Raw genomic sequence first — 19278 nt, forward strand, 5'->3', positions numbered from 1 at the left:
TGGTACAAAGCTTATATCAACTCACTGTGTCTGGTACAAAGCTTATATCAACTCACTGTGTCTGGTACAAAGCTTATATCAACTCACTGTGTCTGGTACAAAGCTTATATCAACTCACTGTGTCTGTTTGGTACACACAAAAAATGTGTACACATTATTTCTCCCACTTCCCATTCTCGGATCAAGATGAAACTTTGCACAATTATTCATTGTCCTTATTAAAACCTGAATCAATCAAAACATTAAACAATTGATTAATTAATTAATGGTACTAAATTAATTTTGCTTGATTTAGTAAAAGTGAAATAATCTTACAGTATTGAGAGATATGGCTGTAAATGTGTAGTTTTTTAAATTATATAAGCTTTTTTAAAGGTATTTATTGTACTTTGGCTGTTTAATTTTTATTTACAGTTGTTGACACTAATAAAAAAGGTACACGCTTCTTCTCCCGCGCTGGCAACCCTAGCTACGTTGGCTTGAGGCGAGATGGCTGGTTCCGTCTGGCTACAGGACGCGCTTTTTCATTTCGCGTTTTTGCGTAGGCTCTACCCACTGTCACGTGAACTGTGGGTGTCGCATCATTTTAAAAAACGTCCATCGGAGAAAAAGAAGCGAAACGGACAATTTTTTTAAGATTCATTTTTATAGGACTGAAACGGGAGATTTGAAAATAGAAAATTTAAATATATCTTTAGTTGAAATAAAAAAACAACAACTTTTATACATAAAAAGCCTCCCATAATTTAAGAATCGAGATAGACCTACCTACATATATCGACAGAACAATAAAAAACAACTAGGCGATTACATCCATAAGTAACGAAATAGGTTGTACAAGATTTCGATTTCAAGCAATTACTGAAACTTAGAAGTCAGTGACCAGATTTTTTTTTAGAAATTTAAGGTAAGTTAATTTCTTTTTTTAAACATAGACAATATGAGTTGCCAAATTGAAAAAACAAAGTATATTTGTTATTTTTTATGTATTTGTTTCATAATATGTCTACCGTCTTTCTCCATTTCTAGCCTTCTCGCCTTGGTTAGAACATCTTTCAATGATATTTTATCTCTTTATTGTAAATTCCAATCAATTTCTCTCTCTCTCTCTTTATATATATATATATATATATATATATATATATATATATATATATATATATATATATATATATATATATATATATATATATATATATATATATATATAGATAGATAGATAGATAGATAGATAGATAGATATAGTCGATATTATAAATTAATGATGTATGAAGATTATTCCTGCGAATACATGAATACATATAGGATTCATTACACTATGGATGAGAGTATTGACTTTAAAAAAAAATCTTAGTGAAATGGTGTTAGTTCAAATGCTACTTGGAAATGTGTTTAAATAAAAAAAATTTTAGTATTTTTTGTAGCATGTAAGAAATTCACAAGTAGAATGAAGTATTTATATGCGACTATGTAACATTTCACATAGTTAGTTTATCAGTTGTAAATTGTACAGCGTGCTTTTACACAAATGTACCAACACATTTATTTTCATTGTAATTGTGCTGTCGACTTTAAATATATAATATAAAGGAGAAAGTAAGTATGTATGTATGTATGTATGTATGTATGTATGTATGTATGTATGTATGTATGTATGTATGTATGTATGTATGTATGTATGTATGTATGTATGTATGTATGTATGTATGTATGTATGTATGTATGTATGTATGTATGTATGTATGTATGTATGTATGTATGTATGTATGTATGTATGTATGTATGTATGTATGTATGTATGTATGTATGTATGTATGTATGTATGTATGTATGTATGTATGTATGTATGTATGTATGTATGTATGTATGTATGTATGTATGTATGTATGTATGTATGTATGTATGTATGTATGTATGTATGTATGTATGTATGTATGTATGTATGTATGTATGTATGTATGTATGTATGTATGTATGTATGTATGTATGTATGTATGTATGTATGTATGTATGTATGTATGTATGTATGTATGTATGTATGTATGTATGTATGTATGTATGTATGTATGTATGTATGTATGTATGTATGTATGTATGTATGTATGTATGTATGTATGTATGTATGTATGTATGTATGTATGTATGTATGTATGTATGTATGTATGTATGTATGTATGTATGTATGTATGTATGTATGTATGTATGTATGTATGTATGTATGTATGTATGTATGTATGTATGTATGTATGTATGTATGTATGTATGTATGTATGTATGTATGTATGTATGTATGTATGTATGTATGTATGTATGTATGTATGTATGTATGTATGTATGTATGTATGTATGTATGTATGTATGTATGTATGTATGTATGTATGTATGTATGTATGTATGTATGTATGTATGTATGTATGTATGTATGTATGTATGTATGTATGTATGTATGTATGTATGTATGTATGTATGTATGTATGTATGTATGTATGTATGTATGTATGTATGTATGTATGTATGTATGTATGTATGTATGTATGTATGTATGTATGTATGTATGTATGTATGTATGTATGTATGTATGTATGTATGTATGTATGTATGTATGTATGTATGTATGTATGTATGTATGTATGTATGTATGTATGTATGTATGTATGTATGTATGTATGTATGTATGTATGTATGTATGTATGTATGTATGTATGTATGTATGTATGTATGTATGTATGTATGTATGTATGTATGTATGTATGTATGTATGTATGTATGTATGTATGTATGTATGTATGTATGTATGTATGTATGTATGTATGTATGTATGTATGTATGTATGTATGTATGTATGTATGTATGTATGTATGTATGTATGTATGTATGTATGTATGTATGTATGTATGTATGTATGTATGTATGTATGTATGTATGTATGTATGTATGTATGTATGTATGTATGTATGTATGTATGTATGTATGTATGTATGTATGTATGTATGTATGTATGTATGTATGTATGTATGTATGTATGTATGTTTGTATGAATGTAGTATTGTAGACCTATGTTCCGAATAAAAATGAAAACCCTAAACTGTTGGACCAATCTTGATAAAACTTTGGCATAAATGTTCTTTAGACCGTATTGTATGTTTAAAATCACTTCCATTACAGGGAAAGGGGGGGGGGGGGCTAAAAATAGACAAATAGTACCTAATAGTATCTCTAATTATTAAGAAACGAAACTTTTAACAAATTAGGGTCAGCCCGTTTTCATAGTGTTTTATATTAGAAATGAATATGTCCGCTGAACGTGTGAACGCATTTTCATATTCTACTTTCATTTCTGTGGTAGAATAAACAAAATTTGATGGGGACCTTCTCCATGATTGAAATAGATCTAAATTCAATCCAGTGGATCAGTAATACTCAAACTAAGGCCCCCAAGCCGCGGGTCAAATCCGGCTAGTATCAATATACAATCAAGTATTTAAAAAATTGATTTTCTGATATGTCCACCTCTTAGAATTGTTTATTTAATTTTAGAGAGTACTTGAATTATTATTAATTCAGTTCTTTTTGTGACGGTACGCACCGGTACGGCGTACCGGCACTTTTTTTTTAATGTAGGTAAAAAATATACTTTTCTTGTATTTTAACGTTTATTATTAATTTATTAGTAGTTAAAAGATAGACTGAGTACCGGTACCGGCATTGATTGTTTACTTACCTGTATTTAGAACATTTAGTCACGGAACTAAATTTTATTTAGAATTTTCCTAAAAAAAAATGAAAATAGAAGTCTGTACCTTAGAGCTCTTTGTTTATACCTTTTGATTCAGCTCAAACAAAAACTTACACTGGGCTTTGTCTATTCCCAAACATATTTTAGACTAGGCTTTGTCTTAGCCACAAACATATTTTAGAATAGGATTTGTCTTAGCCACAAACATATTTTAAAATAGGCTTTGTCTTAGCCACAAACATATTTTAGAATAGGCTTTGTCTTAACCACAAACATATTTTAAAATAGGCTTTGTCTTAGCCACAAACATATTTTAGAATAGGCTTTGTCTTAGCCACAAACATATTTTAAAATAGGCTTTGTCTTAGCCACAAACATATTTTAAACAAGGCTCCAACAAAACACAGACTTAACTGCTAACCAAGGGCGTAGTGAGGGGTGGGGGGGGGGGCAACATGCCCGGGCGCCACTTTCAAGGGGGCGCCACACGCAGAGAAGCGCCAAAAAAAAAATTAAATTATTGTAGATATTTAAGTTAGATAATACATTCTTAGGTTATTTGTGCTACATTATTATTAAATACAATTTCATTGTAAGCCTATCTCTCTATGGGATGTTCATGGAAAACAAGGAGGTGGCCAATATGGTGCCTAGCCCCGGGCGCACGTTTTGCTCACTACGCCCCTTCTGCTAACCTCTGGCAAGCTCCGCGGGGTACAATTGAATTTATATTCGTATTCACCAATAGAAATCTGTAGACTATAGATGATCTATTTTCCCATATACTGTTGTGCCTGTCATTATTTAGTATTGTAATCAAGCTCAAGTTAAATTACCGTATTTTTTTTCCTTTTGCTTAATTAAACATTTGTTTTTACTAAATATTATGTATTTTCTATATTATTATTCTATTACTATTATATTCTATTAAAACTTAGCAATATTCAATAGTGTTTTAAATCAAGGTCCTTCCTCAATAATCGCAGACCCCTTAGGTACAAATAAATAAATAAATAAATATCAGTAACTTCCTTTTGAGATCATATTTTAGTAATGTATTTATTGTAATATATATATTTATATACTAGCAGTACCCACCGGCTACCCGTTGATAACCTTTATAGTGATTATTATGGCTGGAACACTCTTTTTTCAAAGAAAAGCAACAAATGGACCACATTTTAACGATCAACCTAACATACGTTTTTAGCCCGTGAATCTGTTACAACAGCGGTTCTCAACCTGTTGGTCGCGACCCCCTTGGGGGTCGATTGACGATTTGCCATGGTTCGCCTAAGAACATCGAAAATATAGATTATTATTGTCTATTTTTCTACTGCCGTATGTGTGTGTGTGGGGGGGGGGGTAGGGGGGGTCGCGGCAGATAGACGGATTGTAAAAAGGGGTCGCCGAGCATACAAGGTTGAGAACCCCTGTGTTACAATGAAATTTCACGGCCCGCTCTCTCTCTCTCTCTCTCTTTCGCTCCCTGAAACCTTTTTTTTTTTACCTGCGCATCGTAATTTCTCCCGAGACTTTTGACTTGATTTCGAAAAACCCGCATATTCGCTCTTATATATTGGGCCCGTTAATTTTTAGTAGCACTTTTGCTTATCCGCTAAAAACAGCAAAAAGTTAGTCCTTCTTACACGTGTTCTCTCTCTCGAAAAGAAAAAGACTAGATCTATATTATTAATGCTATTAGAATAGGCTTTGTCTAAAAGGTAGTATAAATGACGTATGGCATATTAAAAATAAGTAGACTTTAGGAAAAAGAAAAAAAAAAATTGCTTACATTTTTTTGTGATTTTTAAAAAATGCTTAATATTTAGAATGCGGCCTTTTTTAGGAAATACCGAAAATAAAATACAAAAGCTTGCGTTTTTTCGCGAATAGCGATCCCAAGGTTACGAATCTGTCAAACCGTTCTTAGTGTGCGTTTAGTAGGTAAAAGGAACCAGTGTACGATATTTGATTCGGTGACGTACGATAGTTTAAGAGATCTCTTGATCAATGACTGGTATGTCAGTGAGAGGTAACATCTAGGTTTCAAACAAAGTAATAGTATAAAAAAGATTACAAATATGTGTTAGTGGCGATCCGCGAGCAGTGTGTAGAATATATCAAGTTTCAACACACATTGTCTTTACAACAAATCAATTGGACAGTTAAATCGGCTCTCTCTTATGTGAATGTAGTTCTCAGAGTAACTTTGTCCACAGACTTAGAATAGATGGCATCAAATCTTTACGAGACTCCTCTGTGCAGAAGCTGCAGTGATCTTTTGCGTATCGCGTAGTCTACAAAACAGGGAATTTGTTATAGAAGTGTTCAACGTGGTCAACTTAACTCTTTCTCTCCGTAATTATTTTTCACGTGCCGATGGAATTATTAATTTTGCTCACTTGTGTTTTATTACCATGTTATAAATAAACCTTAATAACTTTTTTGTATGTAATCAGGAAATGTTTTTATTAAGTATATAATTATCGAAGAATGCATGCTCTTTTTATATAACAAAAATTAAAGTTTATAAAACCAAAAATTTATTTAATTTAATTGGTGTCGAATCAACATCGGTATCGTCAGTTAGGAGTGAAAGAGTTAAGTCTTCGTTTTGATATCAGCATGTTTTTAATTCTCATTTCTTATAGTCAAATGTCTGATACGTTTAGCTCCTTGGCACATTGTCTAGGTGTGGTTATGATTGTTAGATTGTTAGGAAAAAAAAAGATCCACTTTTTCCTCACTTCTATCTGATCCTCTCCTAAGGCTTTGATTCTGCCATTAGTGCTTAAGGAAATGAAGTTTCTTTATTCCGTCAAAAGTCTCTTTCCTTGTTCCTTTACTTTGAAATACCAACAAATCTCGAGCAAAACAAATGCCATGATAGAAAGAATTGCGATTATTTTTTGTGATGTTCGTTTGTCTGTTAGGTTAAAAGCTAAATAAAAATAAAACTAGACAAAAATAAATAAATATAAAACAAAAGCGCTTGTGAACTTTTAATTTCATGACCCGTTTTTCTACTCATTCGCCGTTTTTGAAACAAGATTTGAAAGTTATATAGAAAGCGCATCGGTGTCCAACTGCTAAAATACACACACATGTATATATTTTTAAAAAATATTTTACACAGCGTTCGTGTTAGCTCAACAGTCACTCTGTATTTCCGTTAGTTACGCAATGTGTATTTACGACTTAACGCAGGGGCTGTCCCCGAGTTTGTGTATGACACAAACTTCACTTTTTATCCTTCTTCGTCTTTTCGACAGTGTTGTTCAAACCCTTTCATCTTTTACTATTGTTTTATGTCTGATCCAACCATATTTTCACTTTTCTATTCCTCATTTTCAGTTTAAGTTTTTATTTCTTGTACCCTACTGCAATGATTCCAAAAGTGGGGGACGCGTACCCCCAGGGGTAGGGGAAGAGTTTGAAGGGGGTACGCGTGGCACATAGTTAACTATGCTGATTTTTTTTTAAATACCCATTTAGTTTATAAATAAAATATCATAAGTTTAAAATCCTTTTTATTATTTATTTTAAGATTTTACAAACTCAAATACGGCGCTAATTTTACATTTTAAGACGAACTTCTACAAAGATCAGGAAACGAATTGGGAGGTTACAACTTCCGTCGACACGCCCACTTTTTCAATGTCAAAACAATGTTTCCATTTTTTAAAGAAAGCATTCGATGTGTCTCTGAAGCATGCTAACAATTAACCACTAATTGAATACTTAATTGTAATAGAGTTATTATTATTGTGTGTATGTAGGCCTACAAAAAAAGGAAAAACATTTCCGGGGGGGGGGGGTGGCGAAGCGTATTTAGCGCTACGAACATTCTAGAAGGGGTACGCATAGGTAAAAAGTTTGGGAACCACTGCCCTACTGTAATCACACCCCATAAAGCGTGTGGGAGTCTGAGTCCACCTTCATAATAATACTACCCGACCAAAATATGTTTCACAAAAGAATATTCAAAGCAGGTTTTGATAGAAATCAGAATAGCAGCATCAGAGTTGTTGTTTTGTTTATATTGTGACTTATCTCTCTTCAAAATCCCATTACTTATTCGGATTGTATATTTTATGTCAAAACTGACACTGATGTAATATTTTATTTAGTGATTATTTATATGTATCAAAACACTTTTATCATACGAAGTTCAGCTATAACATTCATCACTAAGTCTGTGAGAGAATTGTTATCATCAGTATTATAAGAACCATATTATAGACCCGGGGTCGGCAACCTGCGGCTCGCGAGCCACATGCGGCTCTTTGAATGTGTAGCTGCGGCTCTTTAGTTCCAAACGCAAATATTATTTATTTTATGGAAACATTGTTTTTGAAAATAGTTCTGAATCTTTTAACAAAGATTAGGCCCCGATTCGATCTCACAGCCACTTGTACTTGCTTTTCACCACACCTTCCCCCATTGCACGCGTCGTCACTGTTGTCAGTCCGTCAGAAGCTCTCGAATGACGCCGTCGTCAGATGGTTTTAATTCGTTTTGACGCAAGAAGAATTGGCATCTTAACCACATGCTTTGACTGTGACGTATAGTTTGTTGTTTCAAGTAAATGATTAGAAGCGAATGATCTCCTCAAAGGTAGAAACAATCTACAAGTAAAATATATTCTGGCAAACTTTGCGGTACCACTAGAAATTGCACAAAAACGCATACCATCTACAGATGATGAGTATGTCAAAGACTGCTTCCTGCGTGCATCTGAAGAACTGTTTCCTGATTTCCAAAACACTTATCACTTGCAATAGATTATTCTTGCAACATAAAGACACGGCACAAGTTGCCTATTTTGTCAGGTATATGTCATCCCAAAGTCCAAAAGAAGAACTTCTAGGATTTCTACCGCTCTCATGACAAACTAGAGGGGACGATAGAGCGAAAGCTAAGCGAAATTACCTTGAAGACAATAAGATCGATTTAGCTAAAATCATTTAAATAGCAACTGAGCAAAATAAACCAAGACATTCTTACGTTTCACTGAATAATGCACCAAGAAGTACTGTGAGCCCAAACAATTCCGACCGAAATAGGTGAGGTCATGAATTTGGTAATAAAGATTGTTAACAGCATCTTGTGAGCTTAAAGGAAATGGAGACTCAGTATTCCGACCTATGACTTTCCAAAGGTAAGGTGATGAAACGTTTAGCTTTGTGCTTGAATGAAATAAATACATTTATTTCTAAATGAAAAAGACATTTATCACACCGAATTAGAGAACCACATATAGTTGCAAAACTTTTACTTTATGGTTGATTTAACAGAGAATTAAATGAGCTGAATCTAAAGCTGCAAGGAAAGGGAAACCCAGCCTATGTTTTGGTATAAGAATTGGTTTGTTTTGAAGGACAATTAATTCTTTTTGCCGAAGATAATCAGAGCGGTCAATTATTTCATTTTGAACGTCTAAAGCAGCATCGCGATAAAATCAGCGCCACTTGAGACACAAATTACTTCAGCACAGTTATAACAAAAATCAAAGATGAATTTCTTGATAGATTTGAGCATTTGAACCTACAAAACTATTCTAGCATTCCTAGTACACATTCTCAACACAAATAGTAATGAAATCCACATTGAGCCATTTGGAACTGTTACTGGATCTCTGGAAATTCAATTGATCGATTTAAAAAGTAAAGCTTTGTGGGGTGGAAAATTTACAGAGTTGAAAAGCAAGTTGGAAGTGTTGGAGGTCCAGAAATGCACGTAACGCAACAAAAGTGGACAGCTTTCTAAGGAATGCCACGAGTTAATTCGGCACATGGAATAATCTTCCAGATTGCTACAGTGAGGTGAAGAAGTTGGCATTGGGAGTGATGACCATCTATGAATCGACATATTTGTGCAAGCCTTTGTTCTCTTGCATGACTATAATTAAAAGTAAAGTAAGGAGCCCACTAACAAATGAAAATTTAGAGTCGTGTTTGAAACTAAAAGCAACAAGTTATGAGCCAAAATGTATCCAAACTTTCTAAAACCAAAGCCATCGCTCCCATTGAATTTGTTTGCTCAATTGTTTGTTATTGAAGTACATGTTAGTGATGCAAGTAAATGTCTAACTTATTTAGTTGTTACCGAATTAAAAAATAATTATCTAATAATGCCATATATATATTATCTAATTTGTTGTGAAAAACACTACTTATATGAATTAGTTTTTTTTTTTTTCATATTAAAAAATTCATTGTGTTAGAACTAGTTATAGCTGGCAAGAAAAAACTTTGTGGCTCTTTAAAAACTTCGAAATTTGGTAAATTGTCATGTTTGACTGAAAAGGTTGCCGACCCCTGTTCTAGACCAGTGTTTCCCAAACTGTGTTCCGCAGAACCCTAGTGTTCCACTAGACCTGAATAGGTGTTCCACGAACTACTGGAATAATTAACTTGATTAGCCACCGCGTGAATTAATCTTTCTAAAAATAAGCGAAGTGTTCCGCTAAATACCGAGAATGTGCGAAGTGTTCCGCTAAATACCGAGAATGTGCGAAGTGTTGCGTTAAGGAAACACACTGTTATAGAGTGTACACAAGGCTAAGATAGAACTAATTCCCCATAGATATATACGTTTAGTTTGGTTAGAAAGTTGTATTGGTGTTTTCTATCACGTGACACACAAACCAAATTGACGGAAACAAAGTGAGCTTTAGAAAACGGTTCACACATTATAACCAGTCACCTAAAAAACCAACTCACACGCGGCATGATAGATGAAGCTGCTAGATATTTCCGACAGATCGTGTTTTTTTCCCTAGCAATGTATACATTATCAGGGGAGCTAAGAACGTTTTAAAATCTCTCTTTACTTTCCTTGACAAAAAGCAGCAGCACAGTTCTTCAGATCTGCTAAAACTGTGGCTTTATGGGTAATCTATTCTTTCATTGCTAACTGCGAAAGAAAACAATGATTATAAATGAGCGTCTATCATTCCCTAGTGTTTGGTGAACTTGACCATTTTTTGTGAAAGGGGAGGGGAAATGGGACGAAGAGTTTTCTGGAATTCACCGTTCTAAATATGCATCCTTCAGACTTTAGACAATGTTTAAGGAAAATCCTAGAACTGGAACTGTTGCTAGCGGTACTCTATCGTAGGTAGTCTGACACGAAACTCTTATTTAATTGCTTTACAAAATGATCTTTTAAAAAAAAAATTGAATAGATTCTTTGATTGAATCTCACTTATTTATATTCAAACCTTTTTTTTTTCTTATAACTCCTTATTTTCCCTTCTTTGTTTTTTTTTATCGTTCTCTTTGTCAATGATAAGAGCAGTTCACGCGCACCTCATTATTCTAACAAAAATATCTTTGACTCTTTTTTCCCTCTCTCTCTCTTTCCTTTCAAACCACTGTCTTATGCAGGGGCGGACTGGCTATATCAGCATTCGGGCAAATGCCCCGTGAGCCGGTACCCAATGGACCGGTAGGGCATCCTAATGGACGCATGGATGCCATTTTGACACTTTATCTATCTCTTTCTCTATATCACTCTCTCTCTTTATATTTCTCTCTGTATCTCTCTCTCTATTTATCTTTCTCTCTCTTTATCTCTCTCTCACTCTCTTTCGAGCTTTCTAAAGTTGTTTTAACACAAAAGTTATCTAAACCTAATATTCAATACTATAGTGGCAGATATTGATTGAACTTCGCTGTCAGACATGGAATGTCTGGTTCAAATCCCATGAAGTCAGATACATCTACACCTCAATGAACGTAAAATCTGAGAGAATAACTTTCATTTACTAATACAATTATAATAATAATGATGATAATAATAATAATAATAACACAGGGACAGGGGCTAAGCAGCTGTACTAACTGGTCATTCATGTATAGATTAGTCACGATTTTTCCGGTCAAAACTAATGTTGTAAGCAATTTTATACTCAAATTTTGAAAAAAAATGCTTAAATATGATATATCTTTGTTTTAAAAGCCTACCCACCTTGGTTTATCCGAAATATGATATAATCTTAAATATATTTTCATGTAACAGTGGTTCTAAATATTTCAATATTGACTACCTCTTTCACGTTTTGTAATGAATTCACTAGACACGACGTAAAGTTTTCGTAATCAGTGCGCTATTCATGTAAGAGCTTTAAAAATTTAGTTTGTGTTTTTACCTTCAGACGAAATGGGATAGAGAGGTACCAAGGGCCCAAGTTTGAGCCCCTCCCCCAACCCCTGTTCAAGAAACACCTGGTTGGCAGTATTTACAAAAAGTCGTTTCAATGAATGTACCACCTCCTTACTGCCAACTGGATGGCAGCTAAGTTGTGTGGGTTGCGCTCTAGATTGTTGTCTTAATGCTCCATGGTTCGAGCCCCGACTTTCCCCAGCGTCCTATGGGAGGTTTGGTCTTTCCCTTGACTTTCGTGACAGTTCGCGTAATGAAATCCCTCCACTTTTCCCGGTCAGCAGGATATCAAGAGAGGCCGGTCCATTGTTTTACATTGTCCAACCAGCTTTTCTTCGGATGATTCTGTCTTCATGCTCCCTCTACTGTACCTTGAAGAATGACTTTTGATACTGAGTAATGTCTATAATATGACCAAACCAGCTCAGCTTTTGTCTCTTCAAAGTATTGAGTTGTTCTTTCATTTTACCAGCCAGAGTATTGACTTGTAAAAGTACAAGCTCATTTGTATTCTTTGCATGGTATTTGATACCAAGCATTATTCTGGAACATTTACTCTCAAAGGCTTGGATTATGGTTTGGACTAGGATGTAATGATCTTTAATTGTGAAAAAACATCCGAAAAAAAAAGGAAAAAAAAATGAGCTACGACTTCTTGCAAAGAAGTGTCATGACATAAGTATGTATGTACAAGCAACAAAGTAATATCTTTAAATGGCCGAATAGAACCTTCCTAGTCAAGGTCCCGGGCGCAATGAACCCATTTGCATCATGGTCGCTAAGCCCCTATAAGGACTTCTGGATGATGACTATGAATCACAAGCGGTTTAAGGATTAGGAAGAGAGGCTAATAAAACACAAGAAGTTTCCAGACTAGAAGAGAAGAGGCTAACGAAGCACTAGAAGTTTCCAGACTAGAAGAGAAGAGGCTAACGAAGCACTAGAAGTTTCCAGACTAGAAGAGAAGAGGCTAACGAAGCACTAGAAGTTTCCAGACTAGAAGAGAAGAGGCTAACGAAGCACTAGAAGTTTCCAGACTAGAAGAGAAGAGGCTAACGAAGCACTAGAAGTTTCCAGACTAGAAGAGAAGAGGCTAACGAAGCACTAGAAGTTTCCAGACTAGAAGATAAGAGGCTAACGAAGCACAAGAAGATTCCAGACTAGAAGAGAAGAGGCTAACGAAGCACTAGAAGTTTCCAGACTAGAAGAGAAGAGGCTAACGAAGCACTAGAAGTTTCCAGACTAGAAGAGAAGAGGCTAACGAAGCACAAGAAGATTCCAGACTAGAAGAGAAGAGGCTAATGAAACACAAGCGGTTTAAGGATTAGGAAGAGAGGCTAATAAAACACAAGAAGTTTCCAGACTAGAAGAGAAGAGGCTAACGAAACACAAGACGTTTCCAGACTAGAAGAGAAGAGGCTAACGAAACACAAGCGGTTTAAGGATTAGGAAGAGAGGCTAATAAAACACAAGAAGTTTCCAGACTAGAAGAGAAGAGGCTAACGAAACACAAGAAGTTTCCAGACTAGAAGAGAAGAGGCTAACGAAGCACTAGAAGTTTCCAGACTAGAAGAGAAGAGGCTAACGAAGCACTAGAAGTTTCCAGACTAGAAGAGCAGAGGCTAACGAAACACAAGAAGTGCACTGAATGAAGGTTGAGAAGCACTGTCTAGGGCTGAAAGTGAAGATCAGATATGTAAGCATGTTCAGACTGAAAGGTTTTGTTTTACACTGAGACAATAATCTCTCTATGAAATAAAACCTGGACTGACTTCCATTCTAGAACAATTGCTGTGATTTAAAACATTTTCTTTTTGTTTTGTGCTAGATAAAAGCGTATTGTGGTTGAACAGGAAATAATGAAAGGGAGAGAAACAAATGCATAGACTGTGAATAAAAGGTGCTGAGTAGCAAGATGAGTTGTAGAACTTCATTAACGTTGACATTTGAGTTTGTATGTAATGTGCGTGTGTGTCTGGAGAGATCAGGAGTGGGGGTGTACTTGTAGTCCGATACGTGATCGGAATTTGACAAAATTTAAAAATCAATAACAACCTATGCCAGTTTGATTTGATTCCCAGACATCTTATTAGTGTTCAGGTCAAGCAGAATCCTCATATCATGTGATATTGAAATCTACCCTCCCCTTTATCTTTTTTTTTGTCTCTGGATTAACGATTAGTCTGTGTACAACAGGTTTAAGTTCATATAGATTATAGAGAATACTAAATCAGAGCCTTTTCCATTTAGAACTTCATTTGTGTAAGCAGTCTCCCTCAGATATTTTCATTAGATTTATACACATTTAAACAACTGAAAGACAACGAATCTAGTCCACATACTAATTATGTAACGCATTGGGAATGGATTATTTCACTCTTGCCTCACACAGGTTTTATCAGGTTGGAATAGTTTTTGGGATCGATGCACAGTCAACCACAGCAACAACAGTTCCGAAGAAAAAAACTTGTACCAATGGGTGACAATTATTGATTCGTATATCTTTCATTTAAGCTTTTTATAATCGTATTTTTTTGCAGAATTTTTTTTCTCTATCACGTACACTTAAAATTCTAGCCTAATAATGTCAGTTTAATTTTAAAAGAGAACTGAAAAATGCAAAGATATATAAGGAAAAAGGTACTTCCAGCTCAATTTATTAATTCTAGTTCTAGACCAAAGAAACGAAACGCATAAGCACAACATAACCCATTATGTAAGCAACTATTTAGCTTCTATAGACTTTACATTTCAGTCGTATACACAAATATTAATGATACAAATTCAGTAGTAAACGTAAAGAAAAAAGTAGGCAAAAAAGAAATACAATCCTGTGAAATGACTTGGTTGTAAAGTTCTCTTTACAGTTTAGTGCATCGTCTCGACAAAAGGCAAAATTCTTCTTCTTCATGCTAGGACAAAGTCATTTAAGTATTCCTTGTTTCAAGTACTATTCAAGAAAGATACCTGTTGTCTGAATCCTTCATAAAAACCAACAGCGTAGAATAATTTAAATATCTCCTTAACATGTAGAACCGGGTTAACACATGTCATTTTATTTTCCACAAAAATAATCTGTTATTCGCCAGATAAGGAAAAGTTTATTCTTGAGGTTTCTCACTAGAAACTAAATATTGTAAATGACGCGAAAGTGAACTTCAATGGTGCCAAAGAAATAAAACAGAAATGAGCTTAAAATTCGCTTAAAATTTAACTATATCTTAATGTTTGGCAGTTGATCATCCTACCAAATATCAGTTGAACTGTTCAGTTGTTGTCTGACAAGTTTTAAGCCAAAGACAGAACGTCTAAAGCTTCTTCCATATTGAAATGAGTTTGTGCTACAAACAGAAAAACTTTTTAAAAAAAATTAATTAATCTGCAGTGTCAAAAAGGACGCCAAAATGATCATATATCTTTTTAGAAAACTATAAGCTATTAGCACTTCCTGTAGTTAGTCACCGGAGACACTAAAAAAGCGAGCTATTTATTGTTTTCCCGCCACGAAACAATATAAAGGCTTGCAATGTGGTTAAAATACTTCCGATACATCAAGACACGTTATGAAATGTGTGACTTTAAACGGAGATCAAGCTGAAGCAGAAGAATTGTTAAAGTCAAGGAATTTCACTAACAAATGAAGTATCTAGTCGCGTTGGTAACCATCGGTGTTGACGTGGACATTGAGCAACAATATTAGAGAGTTTAGAAACTTTTAAAGTTTTTTTTTTTTTGGGGGGGGGGGGGGGGGGGCCAGGAAAGTGAGTAAATCTACTTGGTACAAAGCTTATATGAACCCCATCTGCCTGTCTGGTACACATTTCGAACACGTTTTTCCCCTCACTTCCTATTCTCGGATCAAGTAAAAACTTTCATCAGTTTTTCATTGTTCCTTAAAAAAAAATACGAATCAATTTTAAAAAATTATCCAATTAGTAAATTAAAATTTGATAATTAATTATTTTTGTTTGACATCGAAAAATGGAAATAAATCTTACAATATTGATATAAACATATGCCTCTAAAATTAAGTTTCTGTTTATTTTTGTTATGTACATTCCATGTGTGGTGTAGTATTACTTGTTTGTTTATTTATTTATTTAAATTTCAGATTCTATGTTGTATAACTAGTTTTACCTTATTTGAATAACAAATTCAATATATGTTGTTCTAGCCCGAGATCTACAACTTAAGCCAGCTAATTGGAGGCCGTTGACGGAAAATTTATTGGCGAATATGTTTATGTCATAGAAGCGCGAGGGGAAAACGGAATTTAAAGAGTTAGGACACTTTCAGGCTTCTGTTCAGTGACAGTGTCTTGTGTCACCAAACTTGTGTCACACGATAACTTTCATTTCTGGCTAGCTACTGCGTATATCGAGCAAAGAAAAGAAATGTTCATTCAATATTTGTTCTTTCAGCTCGCTTGTCAGTAACTTGTCTTAGAGATTATTACCCCGCTATGTCAACAAAAAGCTTCTGGCGAACAAAAAGGAAAAGTTTTATTTTTATTGACCGTAATTTAATACGCCACGCAAACATGGGCACTGTTCAATGAAAATGATCTTTAGCTATTTACTTTAATTTATAGCCGTGCACATAGAATTTATTATTAATTTAAGTTTTTATACTATCACCTCTCGGCTAATGTTTTGCTAGTTTGAGGTAAAGGGTCACAAGTTCGATTGGAATTTGAACTATGAAAGTGTTTTCGCCATCTCTCAGTTTAATATTTGTATCTTAAATCTATCATCTGAGAACTGGTGAGGCAGTGCTTTCACTTTGCTATTGCCTTCTCTTTACATGGCAGACATAACTTTAATTTTAACAAATAGAATCGAAAATCAGACTTGGAGAAATACTTTAAAAATCAACTTATCTAAGGAACAGAACTCCACACTTACAACTATATCTCTCATAATGTAGAAGTTATTTCCCTTTTTTATATCAAACAAAACAATTAATTACTAATTGGTTATTTTATTAATTTTTTTATAGATTAATTTTTAAATTGATTCATGTTTCGTTAGGTGTTGGAGAAATAACGTGTTTGATTATCTAAGGGGAGGAAACCCTATATATTTGCCGTATCTGTGAATATTAAAAGATTTATGTCCCTTGTTGGTATCAAACAAATTAATTAGCAGTGATTAATTGACTATTTTGTTTTTATTGATTCATGTCTTGTCTATGCCAACTTGATCCGAGAATGGGTGTAGGAGAAATAACATGTACATACTTTTTACCAAACAAACAGATAGACCGACATACAGACAGACTGAGTTGATGTAAGCTTTGTAATCAGCCAGGACTCGAAGCCTTGTCTATGGCTACAAGTGTCGAGATCTTTACTTTAGAATATTTTATATCACAGAGAAGCAAAGTCGTCCTTGCTAGCATTCCTGAGATTTTCTATACAAAATTTTGCCGAACCAGAAAACCGTCTCCATGTAGGGCCTACTGACTTCTAAGATGGAATACTTTTTTTTTTTAAATTTATGTGATTTCAGAACTTCCCCACAATGAAAACAAACAACTCACAAAACTTATTGAAATAGACCCAACTGAACACTGTCAACTCTATTTCATGTCCTGGATCCATGGAGAAAGTGCCCTTACAGGGACCACGTTTAGAAATTGTCGATAGAGTTGAGCCGAAGTTCTTGAACCTCTAGGCCAGCAAAATAAAAACAAAGCTGCCTTCGCCGGTCTGACTGAACAGTTTTTCAGTTTGAAGGGGGTCCAAGCAGATGTCTATTTAATGGAAAACTATTTCTATTTTCCAGTGTCTCGGGGCTCAGGACACTCGGGATAGGGACGTTGAAGGCCGGGTACACAGTGAGCTCCCAGCATTCCTTCTTCACTATGCATGATTATAGGGGGCTCTTTTTCCATCCCCGACGCGTGGATATCTGTTCTTACAATAAGTTCCCATTTACAAACTTTTACATTTTTTTTTCTCGTGATCTTTTTAAAGGAAATGTTTCACATGCTATCTACTAAGCACTTATAAGATTGATAGCTATAAAATAACGACAATTATCTACTATATTTTATGTATTATCTGGAAATTGCTCTTGCAAGCTTTAATACAGTTTATTTATTCTACACTGTGCAGTTTCCCATTATCATTTTGATATTGTGTTGTTTTGATATTATGTCGCACAGTGTACGCAAATTACATAGGGTCATTTTATTAATGAATCATTTTCTGAAATTGTCTCATGGTTTCAGATGTCGATGTTATGAATGAATCTTTTTGTAAACTGATTTCATGCTTCATTGTCTCAATTATATGAATGAATATTTTTACAAAGCTTATATCAACTCACTCTGTCTGTTTGGTAAAAAGTTTGTACACGTTAATTTTCACACACCCAATCTAGGATCAATCTGACAACACAAGAGTCAATAAGAAAAATTAAACAATTAGTAATTAACTATTGGTAAAAAATTATTTTGTTTGGTATCTCAAACAAGGGAAAGAATTTGTACTTGATTGAAGTGGGGGCATACGCTGAATTTAAGTAAGGGAGATTACAATTTACCATTTTTTAAAACACATTTATGCAAATGGTTTTAGATTTTTGGTCAAAAAATATTTTTATTACAATTGTATGGCTAAGTTGTGTAAGTTCTGTCATAATAAATACAACATTTACACACACAAAAATTTATAATATTTTTTTAAAGAAAAAAAATCTATTTACTATGCAAATAAGTTGTACATAATTTAAAACTACAATTATTAAGTAAATTTCATATCATTGCGTGAACTACGCAATGAGACCAACATACCTAATGTTTTTTTTTTTTTCTTTTACGGAAATGTTTTTTTTTTTTTTTGAGGCTACGAATAAGAGATTGACCCTTTACAAAACAATTAGATCAATTAGATACTCATTTTAGACATCATTTAGGCCAAGTTCACATCTAACTTCACATTCACTTTCACCTATCCCTTGGTCTGCTGGACCTTTGGGGCACCACACAGGATCTGTCAACCTACTTTCTCCATTCTTCTCTGCCATTCGCCTTTCATACAATTTCATTATGATATTCTTTCTGAAAATATTGAAACATGCCGTTTTACCTGCCTGGGTGGACCTTTTCGGGGGCCGATTTTGAGTTTGTGTTTCCACACAAACTGTCTTTGTAACCTTGTTAAAATAAAAATTAAATGTCTAACATTTAGATAGATAGTTATGTAAGTAACTATTTTGTAGCTATAAGGGAAGTCGCCCCGAATCTAGGAAACTTGATCTTTTCTGTCTTAAAAAAGTAATGATCTTTAGTTTTCAAAGTTTAGATATAATTTGCGGATTTTAAATAAAATGAGCTATTGTTAATATTAATCATAAACCTATATA

At 33.8% G+C, this 19278-nt stretch overlaps 1 protein-coding gene across 1 annotated transcript in view; it reads left to right on the plus strand.

Annotated features, from left to right (window-relative positions):
* Window positions 1-538: 538 nt before the first annotated feature.
* Window positions 539-19278, plus strand: part of LOC106054835 (uncharacterized) — an 83402-nt gene continuing 64662 nt past the window's right edge. The window contains exon 1 of the mRNA XM_056004521.1: window positions 539-907. The gene's annotated coding sequence lies outside the window, so the exon portion shown is untranslated. The remainder of the gene's footprint in view (window positions 908-19278) is intronic.

The sequence above is a fragment of the Biomphalaria glabrata genome, chromosome 11 (genome assembly GCF_947242115.1).
Source record: "Biomphalaria glabrata chromosome 11, xgBioGlab47.1, whole genome shotgun sequence".
NCBI classification, from domain to species: domain Eukaryota; kingdom Metazoa; phylum Mollusca; class Gastropoda; family Planorbidae; genus Biomphalaria; species Biomphalaria glabrata.